The 18,510-nt window shown below is 46.0% G+C and overlaps 1 long non-coding RNA gene and 1 pseudogene across 3 annotated transcripts in view; one reads left to right on the top strand and one right to left on the bottom strand.

Moving 5' to 3' along the window:
- Positions 1 to 558: 558 nt before the first annotated feature.
- LOC144176689 (uncharacterized) lies at positions 559 to 6,588 on the top strand. 2 transcript variants are annotated; one of them, XR_013323802.1, is made up of 5 exons: positions 559 to 848; positions 1,267 to 1,356; positions 1,470 to 1,598; positions 2,993 to 3,133; positions 3,591 to 6,588. It is a non-coding gene; the product is annotated as an uncharacterized LOC144176689 (long non-coding RNA). The 2 variants fall into 2 exon arrangements; XR_013323801.1 differs by having other exon boundaries at positions 2,993 to 6,588.
- Positions 6,589 to 7,707: 1,119 nt separating this feature from the next.
- The window catches only part of LOC144174733 (laminin subunit gamma-1-like), a 111,314-nt pseudogene continuing 100,511 nt past the window's right edge, over positions 7,708 to 18,510 (bottom strand). The window contains exons 23-26 of the transcript XR_013323519.1: positions 18,229 to 18,428; positions 11,183 to 11,341; positions 10,629 to 10,728; positions 7,708 to 8,209 (exon numbers count right to left, since the gene is read on the bottom strand). The product of XR_013323519.1 is annotated as a laminin subunit gamma-1-like (transcript). The remainder of the gene's footprint in view (positions 8,210 to 10,628; positions 10,729 to 11,182; positions 11,342 to 18,228; positions 18,429 to 18,510) is intronic.

The following is an 18,510-nucleotide window of genomic DNA, read 5'->3' as shown; positions in this document are numbered from 1 at the left end:
ACTGAATGGGACGAGCAGTAGACAAATACTTGCACTTACTAGCAACCAAATGACAAAACAAATGGGACGGAGTGAGAAGCAGACAAACACGCGCTAACCTAACATTTCATTGCTAGAAAGTGGAAGTATTTGTCTACTTCTCGTCATTTAGTTGCTAGTGTACGCAAGTGTTTGCCTACTTGTTGCCCCGCCTTGTTTGTTGTGCTGCCACGTTTATTTCGAAGTTATGTATAAACCAGCCCAAGTTCCAACTCTCCTGAGCTTCATCAACTATGTATAAATAAGTAGTTCACAGTGCACTTGCAACTATTGTGGAATTCAAGTCTGATGTCAATACAAATGTACTTATCACAGTACATCTTTGCTCGTCATCCCTCTAAGTGGAATGGGAACTAAATGTCTTGAAGTTGCTAGCTCTATTAGGTTATGAAATAAAAAGGCCTTCATTTTATAATACCAACATTACTTGCACTAAACACAGTACACATCTGAACATAGGTATTTAACCTTTAGTGAGATACGAACTCTTCCAGGTGCATTGTCCCTTCATCTGGCCCTATCCTAATCATAGAATTGCTGTTGTTCAACAAAATCTATAGAAATGAAAAACATCGTATACACTAGTTGGTGGTGCATGCATGAAGTGTGTAATACCATTTTTTTTTAGGTTTCCAAGGGATCCCATTTTGAAAGGAAAATGGGTGAGGGCACTCCGCCGCCCAGATACGTGGTCACCATCAGTAAGAAGCGTTGTGTGCTCTCTCCACTTCAAGGACAGCGATTATATGGCATACCAAAAAGGTGCAAGTCATCTCATGCCTAAGGCAGTGCCATCGCTAAATATAGAGGTACGTGATTTCATGCATCTTGTAAGCTCATGATTTGTCAAGCATACAGTTAGCCATATTTTTGGCGGCTCAGTGGCTACTACGCATACATTACAATTGGTACTCATTCAAGCAATGTGCATGGAAATAACCTTCAGGCTCAAGTCTTTTGATTGTATTCAGCCCTATCTTGCCAGGAGCAGCTAGAACAGGATAGCACCTACGCCTTCTTATAATCACCTGACACAAATAACGAGAAAAAGTACAAGTGCCCCATTTGTGTTTGTGATCTGCTACCAATCATTTTCACTGCTTGTGAAGTACATTTCAAAAGAGAAGAGGGTATAATGTTAAGCTGTATTTTGTTTTTGCGCCTGCACTGCATGCGTACTTCAAGGAATGTTGTATTCAATTTCCAAAACCCCCTCAATTACTGCAGATGAATGCAATGGAGAGTGTTGCTGCAGGCGGTGAGTGTGTGGGCGCAGCCGTCCACACCACTGAAATGGCACAGTCTGAAGACGAGCAGGTACAATCGCATGTTCTCAACTGTCTCCAATGAAATAAGATGATCTCGTAAAGACTTTCGTATACCAAGTAGTAATCACTGTTTCTGTATTACACTTCATCTTCTTCCCCCAGGCAGTTACACTGCTACACACAAGAGGGGCCGTGGACGTGTTGGACAGTTCTGTTGCCCGTCCCACTTCCACCTCCACTCGCTCATGGCCACAGTCATCAGAAGACGCTCTGGCAGCTGGGCCATCACAGGTGGCTTATTTTTTCTGTTATTGTATATACTTACCACCGGTAACTAGACCAATTATGTGTAGCTGTAGACTCTAGATGATCTGAAGCAGTTCTTGGGGCAGAGGAGATGACAGTTTGGAGTAGATAAGGAAGTTTTTTGAGCTGACATTAATGTGACAGCTAAACCAGAAAAACCTAGTCACACTATTTACGAAGCTCACCAACAAGTACTATGGAATGTATATATACTGTGCAAACAGAGCTTCTCAAGTCATTTACATCTGTGTGCATACGCTTTGTAGGTAAAATCATTAAGACTTCCATTGGTATGCTTGTCGGACTTCTTTAGTGTTATGTCGCACTTGCGTCTCCTTGCTTACATTCTCAGTCTCTTGGCTATTTTCTCTGCACTCTTCGCCTACACTGACTTGGCCTTGGCATATTTGTGTAGTCAACCCCAATTTGCCAGTATAGAGACTGGCAGTGTACCTGATATAGAAGAACTTTTAAGAGACTAGACACAGTGCAACTTACTCCAACAGGTAAACTTACAACACTTCATGCCTATAATTGCCCAGAATCACTGATGTCAGTGACATTGGTGCGCCTGTTTTCATGTACCGTCACACGTACCTCATCCTTATTATAACAAAGCTTTCTATGCCTCACTGATGGTGATGGGATGTGAAAATGCACTTCAGGAGAGCCAGCTTTACACAATGTGTTTTCACAAAGGCTACAACCATCACACACTCCTGCCTCACAGATTTCAATGTTACATGACTATTACTAGACCCAGTCACAAAAACTCATAGAAAATCGTAACATCACATTCAATCAGATCGACGTTGTTCACATTCAATCAGATCGACGTTGTCGTAGATGTGGCCTTTAGTGGCTGATTTAGATTGTGGATTTTGCATTTGTATCTGGGAAAGATTTATTGGCTACTCTTCACGTGTCAGAGGACACATGCACTGGGCACAACTTCAGTCAGTTAGAATGGTGGGAAAATTGTGCTGTGAGGGTAAAACGTTCGTCTTGTACACTGGAGGCCCTGCATTAATTCCCACTTGGACTGAACAGCACCGATTTTTTTTTCAGAGCAACTACAGTACTTTGTTTTCAGAACTTCACTGAAAAAGTTGATGTCAATCTGCACTTTCTTTACTTGGTTTCTATTATTTACTCCATCAGCCGTTTCTTGTGCCTTGTGCAGATATGCTAGAACTTAGTACCGTCACCAATATTATACTTCATGTTATGCTTATTTTGCTTGCTTGTGAACGACTCTTTGCTCAAAGCAGTAGTAAATTTTGCGTGTGTGTGTATTTATCAAGTACTGAAATGCACTTTTTTGCATATGTACGTCCAACAAACTTCTTAAAATGATTGTTTTTTTATGCACTGTTCAGCCATCAAGCGCAACATGATGGGGTGACCCTATGGAGACTGCACAGCCCGCAAGGTCATGGGGTGACCCTATGGAGACTGCACAGCCAACTTTGGCGGCACAAGCAACGTCTTTTCCTTCAACACCGTCAAGGCATCGCATGGTAAAGAAATATGCTGTGTTGTTCAGTATTCTGTGCTGTAAATATTACTTGGGTAGTTTTATGTTGCCTAATAGATATTATTAGATGGGTAATTATCATTATATTAGACATTATCATTAGAATGGTGGGCTCTAATAGTATGCAAAAGGATGCAGTGTACATACCTGGCTTCATAAAAAAATTGCTCGTATGAGACAGTTACAATCTTATTCATCTGGACACACCCTTCAATAACAACAGGTAATACCAAAAACATTTAAAACAATTGAATGGCTATGCACTGGCATACGAGTATATTTCAGGTACACCACTAGGATCTAAATTGCTGGGGAAGGGAGAATAGGATGCATGCCAGGCCATAAAAAATATGGTCCCATGTAGATATACGGAAAAGATCACAATTTCTCCCCCATTTATGTAACTAGAGCAAAGTGCTTAGTTGGTTTTCATTTTGCAGCTGCCGGCCATGGAGGACACTCCGGAAAAGGCATTTTTGAGAAGTGAAGTAAGGCGCTACGCAAACTTGCAGACAGCAAGCAAAAAAAAGATAAAAACTCTGCAGCAGTCTCGACGCCGTCTTGCTCAGAAGGTAGCACACCTTCAGGATGTTATTAAGAATTTGTCGGAAAATCGAATTCTGGCAGATGAAGATGTAGCAACCTTGCAGAGTCTTGGCGGGTCGAGGAAGGACCTGCTAATGCGGCAGTTGGCCAGAAAGTCGGGTGCCCCACTCCAAACGACCTATTCACCAGAACTGAGGGCATTTGCATTGACGTTGCATTTTTATTCACCGCGGGCGTATAGATATGTGCGAGCTGTCTTCGACACGTGCTTACCCCATCCAAAGACACTAAGCAAGTGGTACCAATCAGTCGATGGCGCTGCTGGCTTTTCAAAAGAGGCGTTGACTGCATTGGAAATGAAAGTACAGGAAAATTCAAAGAAGGGCTACTCTACACTCTGCAATTTGGTGGTAGACGAAATGGCAATTAGGAGACATGTAGAATGGGATGGGAAAAAATTCTATGGCTATGCAGACGTGGGGACAAAGACAAGTGACGACAGTTTCCCGATTGCCAAAGATGCTTTTGTCTTGATGCTCGTCGCAATCAATGGCAGATGGAAGCTGCCGATTGGTTACTTTTTTGTTGACGGAATCAGTGGGGAACAAAGATGCAATTTGGTGCAGCAAGCTGCCAGCCTTGCCCATGAAAAAGGCGCACACATTGTTGGTATCACTTGCGACGGTGCAGCCTCAAATCTCTCTATGTTGCGCAGCCTTGGCTGCAAGCTAGACTTGCCCGAGCTGGATGCCTCTTTTCCACACCCAGTCACAAAGAAGCCTATCTTCGCCCTTTTGGACCCCTGTCACATGCTAAAGCTCCTCAGGAACACCGTGTGTGACAAAAAGACAATTGTAAATTCGGCAGGCGAAGCAATCATGTGGAAACATATTCAAGAACTCCATGAGGTGCAATACTCCGAGGGATTGCACTTGGCTAATAAACTGAGGCAAGCCCATGTGAACTGGAAAAACCAACCTATGAAGGTCTCACTGGCAGCTCAAACGTTCAGCCAGTCAGTAGCCGATGCCATTGGCGAGTGCAGAGCACGAAAACTTTGGAAATTTCGTAATTCTGCACCCACAGAAGAATTCATCAGGCACGTAAATGATGCATTCGACATACTAAATTCTAGAAGCATGGGTCAGAAAGGGTGGAAAAAACCACTCTACGCAGGAAATGAGGCTCGTGTCACCACACATCTTGAAGAGCTGAAGGCCTACTTTTGCTCTTTGAGAGAGTCTCCAGAAGGTAAGCTCATGACTGAAACCAACAGGAAAACAGGCTTTCTTGGCTTTGTTGTGTGCATGGACAGCATCATCCGCATGTACAATTACCTGGTAAGAGACAACCAGCTCCTTGTCTATCTACCAACATCAAAACTGAGCCAGGACCACTTGGAGCTATTTTTCGGAGCAATTCGATCATTTGGCCGCTGCAACGACAATCCAACAGCAAAACAATTTGAAGCAGCCTTCAAGCGCCTCATCATCCACAATGAAGTGAAAGATGTTGATGGTGGCAACTGCTTGCCTTTGGAACACATACAGATTCTTTTTGCGAGTAGCTCAGGCGAAAGGCCCGCCTCAATTGATGTTATTAATTTGACTACAGCACAGAGAGGTCCCGATGAGGGTGACTCACTTGTCGAAGACAGCCCTGATATCTTTTTAGACCATGCATACACTGCAGAACCAGGCAAAATTTCTGACCTTGGCGTTTCGATCGTAGCGCATATATCTGGATTTGTAGCTCGAAGCTTGTTGCTGCGCCTGAAGTGCAGTGAATGCTCTTCCGCACTGAAGGTATCCACCGCCCCTCTCATGCCTGCATACTCGCTGATTCGGCGCAAAACACGTGGCGGGCTCATTTATGCCTCGAGTGACGTGCTTACCATTTGCAAACAGACTGAAGCAGAGCTTCGCAGGGCTTTGGTGTACTACTCTTTCCCATCTAAGGGGTTTGTAGCCAAAGTTGTTGTTAACACTTTGACAGCGTTTGTCGGCAAGGACTTTTTCAAAGCACTAGATCAGCACATGCTTGAAAATCATCCATTGGAGTGCCATTCATCTCATCTCGTAAGAGCAATCGTGGAGAAGTATTTGGATGTGAGGCTGCGTCATCTTGCAAAAACAACAACAGAGCGCCTTCACCAGGAAAGGATTCGGCAAAACACACAAAGTTGACGCAGTTTAAAGGCCAATAAATTTACCAACCATAGCAAACTTCAAATGAGTACTGACACCAAATTTGGGCTTTTGGGTTTTTGCTCAAATGAGCCCTTGCTAGCCCATAAACTAAAAGTGCATACAGTTCAGCATTTCACCGATTATGAATGATAATGCCATTCATAGCATCAGTTTCGGTTTTGGCAGCTGAAAGCCCAAGAGCAGGCATGATTGGGTCTTCTGGGGCTTCATTAACACCACATGTTCCTGCCAAGAAGCCAGTCTTGACCTTGTTATAGGCTTCAAAAGCATCTGAGGCATTTTTACTTGGCCGCCTACCTACACTACGCTGCCCCAGAGTTCAATTAAAGATTAGTCCAGCTATATTCGTCACGTACGTCTAAAACTGGGGGGGCAGTGGGGGCATTACGGTATATGACCTGTAGTACCGGTATATGACCTGTAGCACCGTATGTGACCTGCTGGCAGCTACTTATGTCACGCATCTCCCTAGGCATAGTTGACAACACACAGTAGCTGAGCCACTAGTTCTCGGTCTTTTTAAAATGGAGCAAAACTTTCGATTGAAACTTTGTTACAACCATTGCTTGGTGCCTATAATTTGGAGTACAATGTTCTGGCACCTCCACAAAGCAAACTGTATTAGAAATTGTCCTTTGGTGTCAGTACACGTTTAACTGTGCAATAGGATGTACCTTTCGGATTAAAGCACCAAATTCCCTCACCATAAAACCACCAACTTTGGCCTGCACCACCAGAGAGGGAACACAGTGCTTGCAACCCCTTAGAGTCAGTTTCTGTGCTAGAAGTATGTGCAATGAAAGGTTACAACATACCATCATGCTAACCATGCAGCGTGTGCAGTATCATGGTATATGTTCGATATCATTGGCATATCTATGTTGTAGTATTATTGGAGAGCATTGTGGGGCACCCGACTTACTGTATTCCCATACAAATCTATCGTACATGTGCGTACCACATTTTTCATAACAATGTTCTCACACTAATAATTGACTCGGCAAGCCTCACGGAGTGCGCATGAATAGTTAAATGTCCTAGACTACTGTTATGAGAGTTTCTAGATGTGGTTTTTTTAGCACCCATCATTTGCGTTAATTTTCATAGGACTAATGCTGTCTTACTGTATACTGACTTGCTGACAGAGTGCAATATATTTGCTGTTATGAATATTTCTTGCTCGAATTTATTGTTTTGTACTTCTTTATTTTGCGTACAAAAATTTCCTGCGTAACATTGTTAAACTCATGGCATTCAAATTCACTACAAATTGGAAACCGCCAGTGAGTACATGTGTACTTGATTTTACAGAGGAAATTCGTCCACTAGGTGGGCACCCCAGGCGGCGTTTTTTGGCACTTTTCAAATTTATTCCTGCGTAGTTCAGCAGTTTGGTAGTGCACAGCTGATAGAAATCGAATGGTCTGCACGTATATCCAGCTATCCGGTATTCACACTGTCACTGCACTGACCTCTTTAGACAAGGGTGCTGTATTGTGGGGTACTTACCTCCGCCCTATAAATACAAGAGTTCTCATTGGTCCCAGCTGCAATTAATGACTACTGTGCGTCATTTTGTGAGGACCGAAGTACGCAATGGACGTCCGCAGCTGCTAGGGTAGTCATTGAATGCTCTTAAACTTTACGCAAAAAAAAGAAAAGGCTGATCATGCGAACTGTTCAAATTAAACACACTCCAGTTCTGGCACCCTTACACTCTAAAGAGCGGTGCAACGCATTTTGGATTTGCGAAATCTCCGCCCACAAGAATGCTTTTTTACGTTAATTGCAAAAAGCTTCGAATGCACCATGAAATACAAAAAACAATTATCTAGATTCATAATTTTCTTCCCTTGACTGTTTGAGAGTTTCATTCCAGAGAAGATAACCACATTTCTACCTTAATTTTCTCCTACGTTAGTGGCATCGTGTTCCCTTTCTCACAACTTGAGCTTAGTTCTTTCCGCACCACTGTGCGGTAAATGTACAGCCTCGTTCCTCTTTGAAAGGAAATCCCCACTACACAGAGCTTGCCCCCCCATTTTTTTGTCGTCATTTGGCCCCCTTGACCCAGTGTCTTCAGGGTTCCAGCTTGATGCGCCGGAAGCACCGGTCGGGCAGCGATTCACTGATGTCCCGGACGTTTGCAACGTCTCGCTTGAGCTGCTCGATCTGGGCCTCGTAGTCGCGCATCCAGCCCTGCTGCTGCTGCTTGGCCGCCTGCAGCTCGGCCAACCGCTCGGCCTCCTGAAGACGCCGCTCGAGCTGGTCCAGCCGGCTGGGGTCCACGCTGTCCACATTCGCTGCAACAGGGGAGTCAGTGGGCACAGTTTATGCTGCAGGGGGCACAGTTCTACGCACTCGCATTTCAATAAAATGCTCCCATTATGCACAATTGTCATTCAGTATACATAGCACACAGGCAGGAAAAGCACCAAGGCAGAGAGGAACCAAGTGAGCACGCAATCGCCATTACCATTCCCTGTCTCTTGCTGCCTAAATGGTAGTAGAGCACTGTGTGGACCATATAGAGGCACAGGACTGGCTCAGCTTTTTGAGCCTAAACCGCACATACACTCGCCATATGCTTTTGCCCCGGCACAGCTTGGTCAAAACACTATGGCTGTGTCTGCCAACAGTGAAAGTGGCAAGTTGGTGAGTATGCAGTACATATACGGGTGCATACTGGGCACAAGGCCACCACATGGACCAATCAATTAGCCTTCAAGCTGGCTTAGAGTGCTTAGTACGTCCTTGAAAAATGAGTGCTTATTGGGCAAACATTGGTATGGCCAAACATTGAACAGGCAAAATGAGCAGCCTTGGTACATGTGAAGACAGCAACTTTAACAGCAATAAAACTGTACTGTCAAATTCCAAAAGTTAATTTTCTCAGTTCATGGTGTCTTAATAAGGAACACTGACACAGCGAGTAATCTGCTGCGGGGCCACTAGGATGGCACCCTTGTGCCAAGGCTTCTGTACAGCTGGCCACTCCAATCGGGGGTTCTTCTCGCGAGGGACAAACAATCCGAGCCTTGGCAGTGAAGGCAGCGCCGTTTTTTAGGCTCGTCTGCAAACCAGCAGCAACTAAAGTTTGAGCCACTCCTTTTTTATTCCCTTTTATGATACTTTCTACCATCTTTGTTTTATTTTCTTGTTTATTATTTGTAATCAGGCCATGTCACATAAAACACCGTCAACCTGATAAAACAAGCATGGCGGTTATATCATTACTTCCCTGCCCCTGCGTGTCTGAAGCATCCGTCAGTGTGTGGCCAGAGGTTGTCCTGGAAGCTGCCATCATTAGTTTCCAAGAACACTGCAGCTAGCCATTGCAGCATGGCCACTCTTCATGAAGGCCCCCTCCATGTTTCACCATATTCTCAATTTAAACCCATCGCTGCTATGGCTGCTGTGCTTAGGTGTTGATATTAGTGACCAATATGGTCTCCAAACACTGCTATCCCGCCTCCAGCTGTAACATTGTCCGTGTGAGGAGGTCAAGGGGCCAGCAGAGCGGAAGTCTGCCTGTGTGGACACCATAAGATGCTTCGCCGGGATTTCCCCGCTTGAAGCATCCCTCATGTGAATGTCGCTTTTGTTTTAATGAAGCGGCTAGCTATGTAGTTAGACTGTTTGCCAAATCAGCAAGCTTGTTGCCTCTGAGTTTGGCAAGGTTGTTCATTTTTCTGCCTCGGGGAATGTCCCATATGTACACGAGTATGGTGCTGCAGTAATGCTTGACCTGGCATGACACTGGGGAAGCACAGGCCTGGTGCAGGCCACCTACCCAAGCCCGACCTGGGAACACCACACCAAGTCAGAGAGCACTCAGCACAGAGCCACCATAAAACTGCTTTTCCGAACAGGCCGGTACGAGTGAGCCCCAGGCTTTGTTGCAACACATTTCACTGCATTCCCAGATATTACAACTTCCAGGGAGCAAAGCCGGTGGAATGGAATTACCAAATGGTGGGTTGGAATAACAGCCCACCATTAGGCATGGGATGAGAAGTAAAGGAGGACCAAGAACTCTGTCAAGGGATGGGATCAGAAATTTCAGGGCGAAGAATGGATTGGGATGATAAGTGCAGCTGGAAGCCTTTGGGATAGACCTCCGTCCCGCATTGAACATAAGTATGCTGATGATGGTGATAGCAGCCAAGCTGCTTCCTGCGGAGTGTGTCTAGAGCTAGCAAGATCGAAAAATGGGCACATTGCAGTGAAGGGCCTGTAGTGAAGATACCAAAACGCAATAACTTATAATTGAAAGCTCAACTTTGTTACTGCTATGTGTGGGAAATAGCAAGATGAATGACAACCACCCACCATGTTGTCAATAGAATAACCCAGTTCTAGTTAAGAAGGCAACTGCTGTGGCATTATGAAGTGCATGGCCCATAAAACAGACTTTGTGCTGAACGAGTAACTAAGGCAGACTGGTGTGTGCATATTACAATTTGAGAAAAACAGCACTACAAACAACATGGAGAGAAGATGTACGGTGTGGCACTGGGCGACTTCTTCCCTCCATTTCATTTGTTTTTTCCCAAGTCTTGGGGCTCACTAAAGCAGGAAGTAGAGAATAAGAGGAAAGGTGAACGTCATACAATTGCCAACCTGTACTTTCTGTGATGAATAAAGGCCTAGGATGCAGGGGCATTTTATTACCAAGCGATACCCAAACAAAAGTAACAGCACAGACACTGCTTTGCTTACCCAAGGCTCTCAGTATCTCGTTGACTGTGGCCATGGCGGCTCTTACTTTGTCCGAAGCTTGTTTGGCCCCCGTGCGGGCTTCGTTGGCTTTTTCCAAGGCCTAAAGAGGAAAAGGACAAACAAAAATGGTGCACAGCTCCAGCTTTCATGGTTTTTTTTTTTTCTCTTAGATTCTAGCTGAGAAATACATCTCACCACACCCAACATGTGTGTGGCCTGTCGTTAAGCATCATTCACATGCTTTACCGCAGCCCCAACTGTATCAGCACTCTTACGTTGTATGCGCCCTAACACAACCGCATTTTCCCATACATGCATTGAGGCAATTCTGTGTTCCCTCCTTGTTTTCAGCACTTTAAAATGCCCAATTAACTGCACATCTACAGTGGCCATGTACAGCTGATGGATCATGTGTGTTACACTGCAAGGTGCAAGCCTCTGACTGTGTGAATCCAGGAAATGCCACAGCGCACGCCTGCGGGCGTGGCTGGTCCTTTAGACTGGTGTGCCCAGAATCACTTGGGAGGAGTCAAAGCGGGCGCTGCTGTGCTCACCTCCTTGGCGAGCGCCTCATCCCCGCGGGCCTGCCCCTCGAATTCGCTCATACGTTGAGCTGTCTCTTCGACTTTGCAGGCCAGATCTTCGGCCTCATCTCCCAGCTGGCGTGCCGTAGTCTTCGCATTGTCCGCCTCGTCGCGCACGTGAATGGCATCCTGCGCAGTGAAGAAGAAGAAGAGAAGAAAGATTTTCCATTGATACTTTTTCCACTGCATGGGTTTACCAAATTGCTTTGCTGCTACAACTCTACAAGGCACTCTTCATTGGTCTGCTTCGCTACAGCCTGCCTGCCCCTGGTGCACTGTCTAAGAGCAATGTCAAGCAATTAGAGGCACTACAGGCGCAAGCTCTGCGTATTTGCCTGGAACTCCCTAAGTGCACTTACACGGCCGCGACACCTTGTGAAGCGAGGTGCCTCTTGGCCAGGGCACTATTAAGACAGGAAAATATCCGTGTCTGCCTCTGCCATGTTAGCTGTTTGTTTGCTCATCCTTCAGCTGATAGCTCCACTAGTCATGTGCAGGAATTCCTGCCGCCATAACATCAACGTCCCATTAGATCCGAGTTACTGCCTTGGCAGTTTTCTACATGGTCAACAACAACAACAGTGCCTGGAATCGGCAAAAAGTCAACAATGCCTCCACCGGTTTTAACCTACTACACACTTCAGCATATATCACGCTGCTATGGCTGGTGTACCCACGTATATGCTGATGGGTCAGTTACTGTTGAATCTTCCGCCGTTGGTGTATGGGTACCATCTTCGGGGGCTTCTGTGAGCCAGAAGCTCAGCCACAAGACATTGGTACAAAAACCAAGCTGGCAGCAGTGAGAGCTGCACTGCAGACTGTCAAGGACTGCCCTCAAAAACCCTGGGTAGTTTTTCTGGACTCCCGCTTTGCGCTACAAGCACTTCTCAAGCGAGGAAGTAATCTAGGCCAACTTATTCATGAAATAAACATCATACACACAGAGGCACTGTGCAGCTGACACACTATTTCGTTGCAGTGGTTTCCAGGACACTGTGGCATCACAGGCAATGTGATATCTGATCGGCTCATGCACGAGGACCATTCCACGAGCTCAACAGCACAACTCCTTTTATCCAAGGGGACGTCAACGGAATAGCCACAACTCTCGGATGGCGCATGCAATTGCAGCACTGGCGGAACCCGGACCTGCAGGACCAACAGAGTGTGCTATACACCGCCTGCACCTCAAAGTATCCTATGTTAAAGCTTTCTTAACAAAATCGGTCTGGTGGCATCACCTCTGGGTCCCCTTTGCGGTGTACGAGAGGACACTGAACACCTGTTCTGTGTTTGCCCACGTTTCCGCTCGGTGCCAATGAAGGCGCAAAGTTTACTACGGGTGAGAAGTCTCGGCATGAAGGACTTTTTAGGCCCCTGGAACAGCAAAGACAGTGTGGTGTGGGGTTTTAAAGCTCTTAATTGTGCATTTCCTTAGGGACTCTGGACTTGTTTCCAACTTGTGACTGCCTCTGTCGCTTTTTTTTTGTATATGTGTGCGCGTGTGTGTGTCTGATAGATTTTCTTTTGTTTTTCCTTTTCTTATTTGTATTATTCATTTTAGCATTTAACCCTCATACATGTTCACCAACCATATGACGTAGAAAGCCCAACATTGTGCAGGGCTGATCTCTCTCTCTCTCTCTTTCTCTTTCTCTCTCTCTGGCTGCTACATCTACTTCGGGGCACCTGGCTGCACTAGCACTATAATAAATTCCTAGCATGAGGAATACTTTTATGCTTTTTTTTTTCGTTTCAAAAATCAGGTGCACACTCTAGTCAAGGGTACTAGTTAATTTGCCCAGTTAGGACAACAAGTGTTGGGGCCTTGTGGTTCCACCACCCCAAAGGCGGGGGGTGCAGGTATGGAACGGAAATGTCCTTCCAAAACCCCAATGCCTATTGCTGCTTTCCTTCAGCAGCACACCATCGAATGTCACAGTGAGTCCCACCCACTCATTGGGCACATTGTTGAGTTTGTTGAGCGCCATGCAGTGTAAACTGTGCACTCATGCTGAGCCCTCCATCACTGATTTTCCTGTAATAAATGCGCCAAGCACAAGAGGTATGTGGCGATGAAGCAAGCATTAGCATTGATGCAAAGCATACTTACACTACTCTCACTACCTGATTCCTCCCGTGTAAGCATCTAAAGATCCTTATCATTGGATGACTCCGAGGTGGAAACCAGTATTTCTCCCATGCCAAGAAATATTTATTGCATTTATATTCTGCCCATAATTATAATTTTTTTTCTGCAGCTTTCCAACGAAGGCCGCTGTTTTTCAGACACAGGTCATGCACATGAGGAAGTGTTCTGCGGGCTAAAGCAGGCACAGCCACTCATGGGGTTGGAGCTTGAATGCAATTCATGCCCTTATTTGACGCCATTTGGCTACTCGTGTGGCCAGAATACATCCATTTTTTGTCAAAAAAGAGATATCTGCCTGCCCTAGCATGCAATTCTGCAACCTGGCGCATGTTGCAGTAAGAAGACTGCACAATTGTTATCCACAATCTGACATAAGGCAGTGAGCAGAGATCAGAAACTCCTCCCTATCATTTTTCTTCGCAAGCAGTAAACAAATTTGTGCGAACAAAGCACAAAAAAAGTAACTTAATTCATGGTCTCATTAAAGGAGCCATGAAGAGAAAACACAAATTTGGTTCATTCAAAAGATTGCCTCGTTAGAATCATACTGACACCACTTTTAACATAAACTTCGCTCAAATAAGCTACATAATTAGGAAAAAATGGAATGGCCATGCGACCCACTAGCTCATTTTCCGCAACAGAACCTATGATGTCACACCAGACAGCTCTGCGATTGGCGGAGGGCGGCAAAAGCAAACGCAAATGAGGCAGAGCTTATAAGCTTGCCGAATGAGCTATTTGCGCTTAAATTTAGGGCACATTCTTTTTAAAGCCCTAAGAATGGTGGGACAAACAGTGGAAGTTACGAAAGCACACGTAAACATAGAAGTACCGATGCGTACTGCTGTTGGTACTGCGCGCACTATGCTTGGTTTAGCTGCACAGGACTGTGGCGCTGTGGGGTTGTTTCAGACGACACTGGCCAATTGACGCAAGCGAAGATGTCTTACGTGACCGTATTTGTCGAGCGAGCACCATGTTTCACAAAACGATTGTCGCCACGAGCCAAACAAGCCAAGTCTGTTACGGCACAATAGAAGCTCCAATTAAGACCAGGGTACAAACCTCGTGAGGTCGGGACCTCAGAGGTCAACTTCATCCTCAAATGGACCTCAACCTCACTCTGTGAGGTGAGGTTGAGGTGAGGTGAAGGGCTGTAACCTCCTGAGTGAGTGAGGTCAGGGTTTTGAACCTCCACCAGACCTGACAAGGTTGGGGCTGGAATTGAGGTTGAATTCAACTTCAATTAGGTGGGATCAAAAGTCAGTGCACTTACTTTTCTGCGTGGACAGCGCCCTGTCACATTTTATAATTAGGTATGACGTGCCAAGCTCCCAGTGAAAATTTATCCATATGGATATTAATGCATACCTATGCATGTACATGACTGCATGCACACAGTCATTGTCATCACCATGATAAAAGTGAAGGGCCTGGGGAAACACTATGACATTAGTTTTTGAGGACAAAGACTTCCTAAGCCCCCTGCCACTTGTTGGGCTATTTAGTTTGCTTTTCTAAAGCTATGATTAGGGACAGGATGCTGTAGAGAGGTCATGAGGATATCTTTACTGAGTGCAGTAAGATCAGGATGAGGTGTGAAAAGGGGTGTGAGATTAGACAGACACCTGCTCTTGTCTATGTGTATGGAAAGTTTAAATTTGCAATGTAGAGCATGCAGGCACGCTTTAATATTCCTCAAATGTAAGCCACCTGAGACAGACAACTGCATACAACAGCCACTTAAACTAAAACGGCATTCGTTAGGTATGAACCTGCTTGGGTTTACTCAGAATTGTCGTCATCGCTGGCTTCGTTGTTACATGTCCTTAGAGCTCACCCTCATAGAGTACACACAGTGTTTGATGCTGTAAACTGCATTTGCAATTATGCGCCTTTTGAATACGCCTGCTATCAAGCTTTCCAGGATGTCATTCTAAGTTTGCATTCAGACTCCCTCCAGTACATGTGGACGTTCTTTCATTAATTCCGACTTGTCGGCTAGCCTGAAGTTTTGACGAGTTCTCTGATAACAGTGCAATGATGTCAAGCAAGCAAACTTGTGCTGCCAAGCCGACATAAAACTCTAAGCCTTCCACGATTTGGTTTGCCATGGGCGCGCAGATGCCAGCAACTGCAAAACTCTCATTTTAGCAGAGCCTCCAAACAGCGTTAGCTGCGTGCCACTTATTGGGTTTGCTTGAGTACTTCATCTAAGCTGACCCACACATTCTATTCTGATTCCTTCAAAGAAGTGCCGGCTTACAATCAAGTAAACACAGAAAAAGAAAATTAAAATTTTTGTGCGTAGCGTATGGTACAAGCCACAGATAAATTATGACTTTCCCTTACCTCTGCTTTTAATAATTTAGAGATTATGTGGCACATGTGCTTCCTTTAATACATGAAGCACTTAAAGTAAATGCGACACCTAGCTGACACACTTTTAAAGCAAAGCTTTTTACCTCTACCCCCCAAGGGTTCTTTCGCGACCGTTGGTGTCACCAGAAAACTCCAGCGAACAAATAAAAGAATTTTCTGGCACCGCCGGGAATCGAACCCAGAACTAATAGACTAACAAAGCGAGAGCCCGTTGTCTTACCGATTTAGCTACGAGCCCACGCGAAGATGGGAAAGACAGGTAGTGTACTCACCAAACACATCTACGGGTTTACCCCCTGCGTTCTCGCTGAATGCCATGTGAAAGCGTCGCGCGACCACTCATGCCCGACCACTCACGCTCATGTGCTAAGAGTTACAAAAATTAAAGGAAGCTCACACCAATGCATGGCATCTCACTTCTAGTACGCCAGTGTGCTAAAGCCTGTGGCCTCCAGTGTTCACATAAACAATCACAGGTGCTCGTCGTCCACCCTCACGCCAAACCAAGGAATATATCGAAATACTCCTTGATGGCCTTACCATCCCTCCAAGCCCCAGCATCAAGATCCTGGGCCTACATTTCGAGGCTAATACCAAGAGTGACGTCTCCTTGCATCGCCTCAAAAACAGCATTAATCAAATCATACACATGATCACGCGAGTTCCCACCAAGTAGCAAGGCCTAAAGGAATCCGGTACCTTTCGATTAATTGAAGCTTTTGCCCTCTCAAGAGTCACTTACACCAACCCCCTGTCTTCTTCGCGACAAGGAAGACATAGAGATGCTTTATATAATGATTAGAAAGGTGGTCGAGCAGGCCATTGGTATTCTCATGAGTGCGTCCACAGAGAGGCTGCTTAGCACGGGGCTCCACAACACGGTGGAAGAGCTGATAGAAGGCCATCTTTCTAACCAGAAAGTCCAACTCATAACGGCGGTGGGGAACCGCATGCTTCACCAGATTGGTTGGGCAGCCCAGAATGTCACTCCGCTTGACGTACTTCCAGACACTTGGCGACTAAAACTAAAGATGCTCCCTTTGCTTAGAAATATGAACCCCTCACATGACGAGGGTCACCGAAAAGCACAGGCTCAAGCGCTAAACACCACCCTCGGTAAGGATCATGCAGTATCTACACAGACACCTCCAAACATCGAGGGCAGCAATACGCCATCATCGTGGCTACCTCCAGAACAAACCTCCTTGCGTGTACTTCGCTTTGGACCCAAGAAATGGCGGCAGAAGAAGAGTCAGCCATCACCTTGGCTCTCGCTCAACCAGGGGTGCGGAGGGTAGCCAACAATTCCCAGCAAGCATACTGGAATTACCAGTTGGGTTGGGTGTCCTGACCTGCACAGCGAGGGCTAAAAAACCACTCCCAAAACGGTTCCATTCAGCTCATCTGTACACCCCCTCGCGCTTCAATGGAGGGCAACAAATACGCACACCCAACAAGCCTCCGCTTTTACCTCCTGTGCTATGGAGCTGCACGAGGACAGTCACCCGCTTGTCACGTTCAGATGGATAACCCAGCATTATCGCCTTCTGAGACAGACCGTACCTTCGCCTTACCCTGACCTTTCCAGAGAACAACAAACTACTCTATGGCTCATACAATCTAGGCTCCTTCCCACAGCCTACGCGTCTTCACCTAATGTATCCGAATCGGCACGACGTTGAATGTAATTTTTGCCCATAAGTAGGAACATTCCGCCCCGTAATCAGGGTCTGCGACTTTAGCCCTGAGCACGCTCCTCTCTTTCCATCATTTACACAACAAGAGCAATGGGAGATGCTGCTGTCCAGCCCCTCTCTACCTACCCAGCTTCAGCGGGTGGACGGAACACAGGCCGCGCGGAGTGCATATGGGCCCCACAGAAGAAGGAATCACTCCCCAGGGCTGCACTCTGGGGCGTTCAGAAATCTGAACAGAAGTATTTCTTCCTCCTGCTCCTCCTTCTCTGCCGCAAATCTCGTCTCCTCTGTCCGCGGTGCAGAGACGGAGAAGTCAGATCGTCTAACACAGGGTTGGAGCTTACTTTAATTTTATAAAAAAAGTTTCCACTCTTGTGCTACACCAATACACCTCAACGAAACACCGTTCATGCATCATGCATTGATTGAACCTTACCAAAAATATCTCTTTGACGTTATAAATGGTGTAGTTAAGTGCATTTAACTTCTCTCTGGTTTTGCTATTTGTAGAGCGATGTGAGTGAATTTAAGTGACGTCGCATGGGTAATCGTTATGGGTGCCGTTTACAGCTTTGCTTTCCAACCACATTCACGGGGTGGATTGGCGCGATTTTTTTCCTTGCCAGTTTTGAATACAGTTGAGCAGGCAGGGCAAAATAAACGGTGCGATACTTTTTTGCGATGTATTCAGCTTAAACTCCAACAACTGCAAAGCCTGTCGAGCGTGCCAGGGAGGTAACATGGCCAAGCCACCTGCCAAGAAACGATGCAAACAGTACCTGCGAAGCCTGCTGGGCAATCCTTTGCGCTTCCTTGGCTATGTCACTGGCTGCGTTGGCGTCCGCCTCGGCATCCTGCAACGCCCCCCTGGCATCGAGGGTCTTGTTCTCAGCCTCTTCGATGAGTGCCTGGATCTCGGGCACGCGAGCCAGCGCCACTCGGGCCTTCTCCTTGCTCGCCTTGACGTTCTCATCGAAGGCTGCAGCGTCGTACATGACCAATGCCACTTAAATGTAGTGCGAGACAGGCCTTACCTGGTTCCAGAATCTTTGCCAGCCCAT

Source organism: Haemaphysalis longicornis, unplaced genomic scaffold, assembly GCF_048455015.1.
Source record: "Haemaphysalis longicornis isolate Haplotype H1 unplaced genomic scaffold, Haemaphysalis longicornis Haplotype H1 scaffold_1, whole genome shotgun sequence".
Lineage (NCBI taxonomy): Eukaryota > Metazoa > Arthropoda > Arachnida > Ixodida > Ixodidae > Haemaphysalis > Haemaphysalis longicornis.
This window is presented reverse-complemented; position numbering and strand designations above follow the sequence as displayed.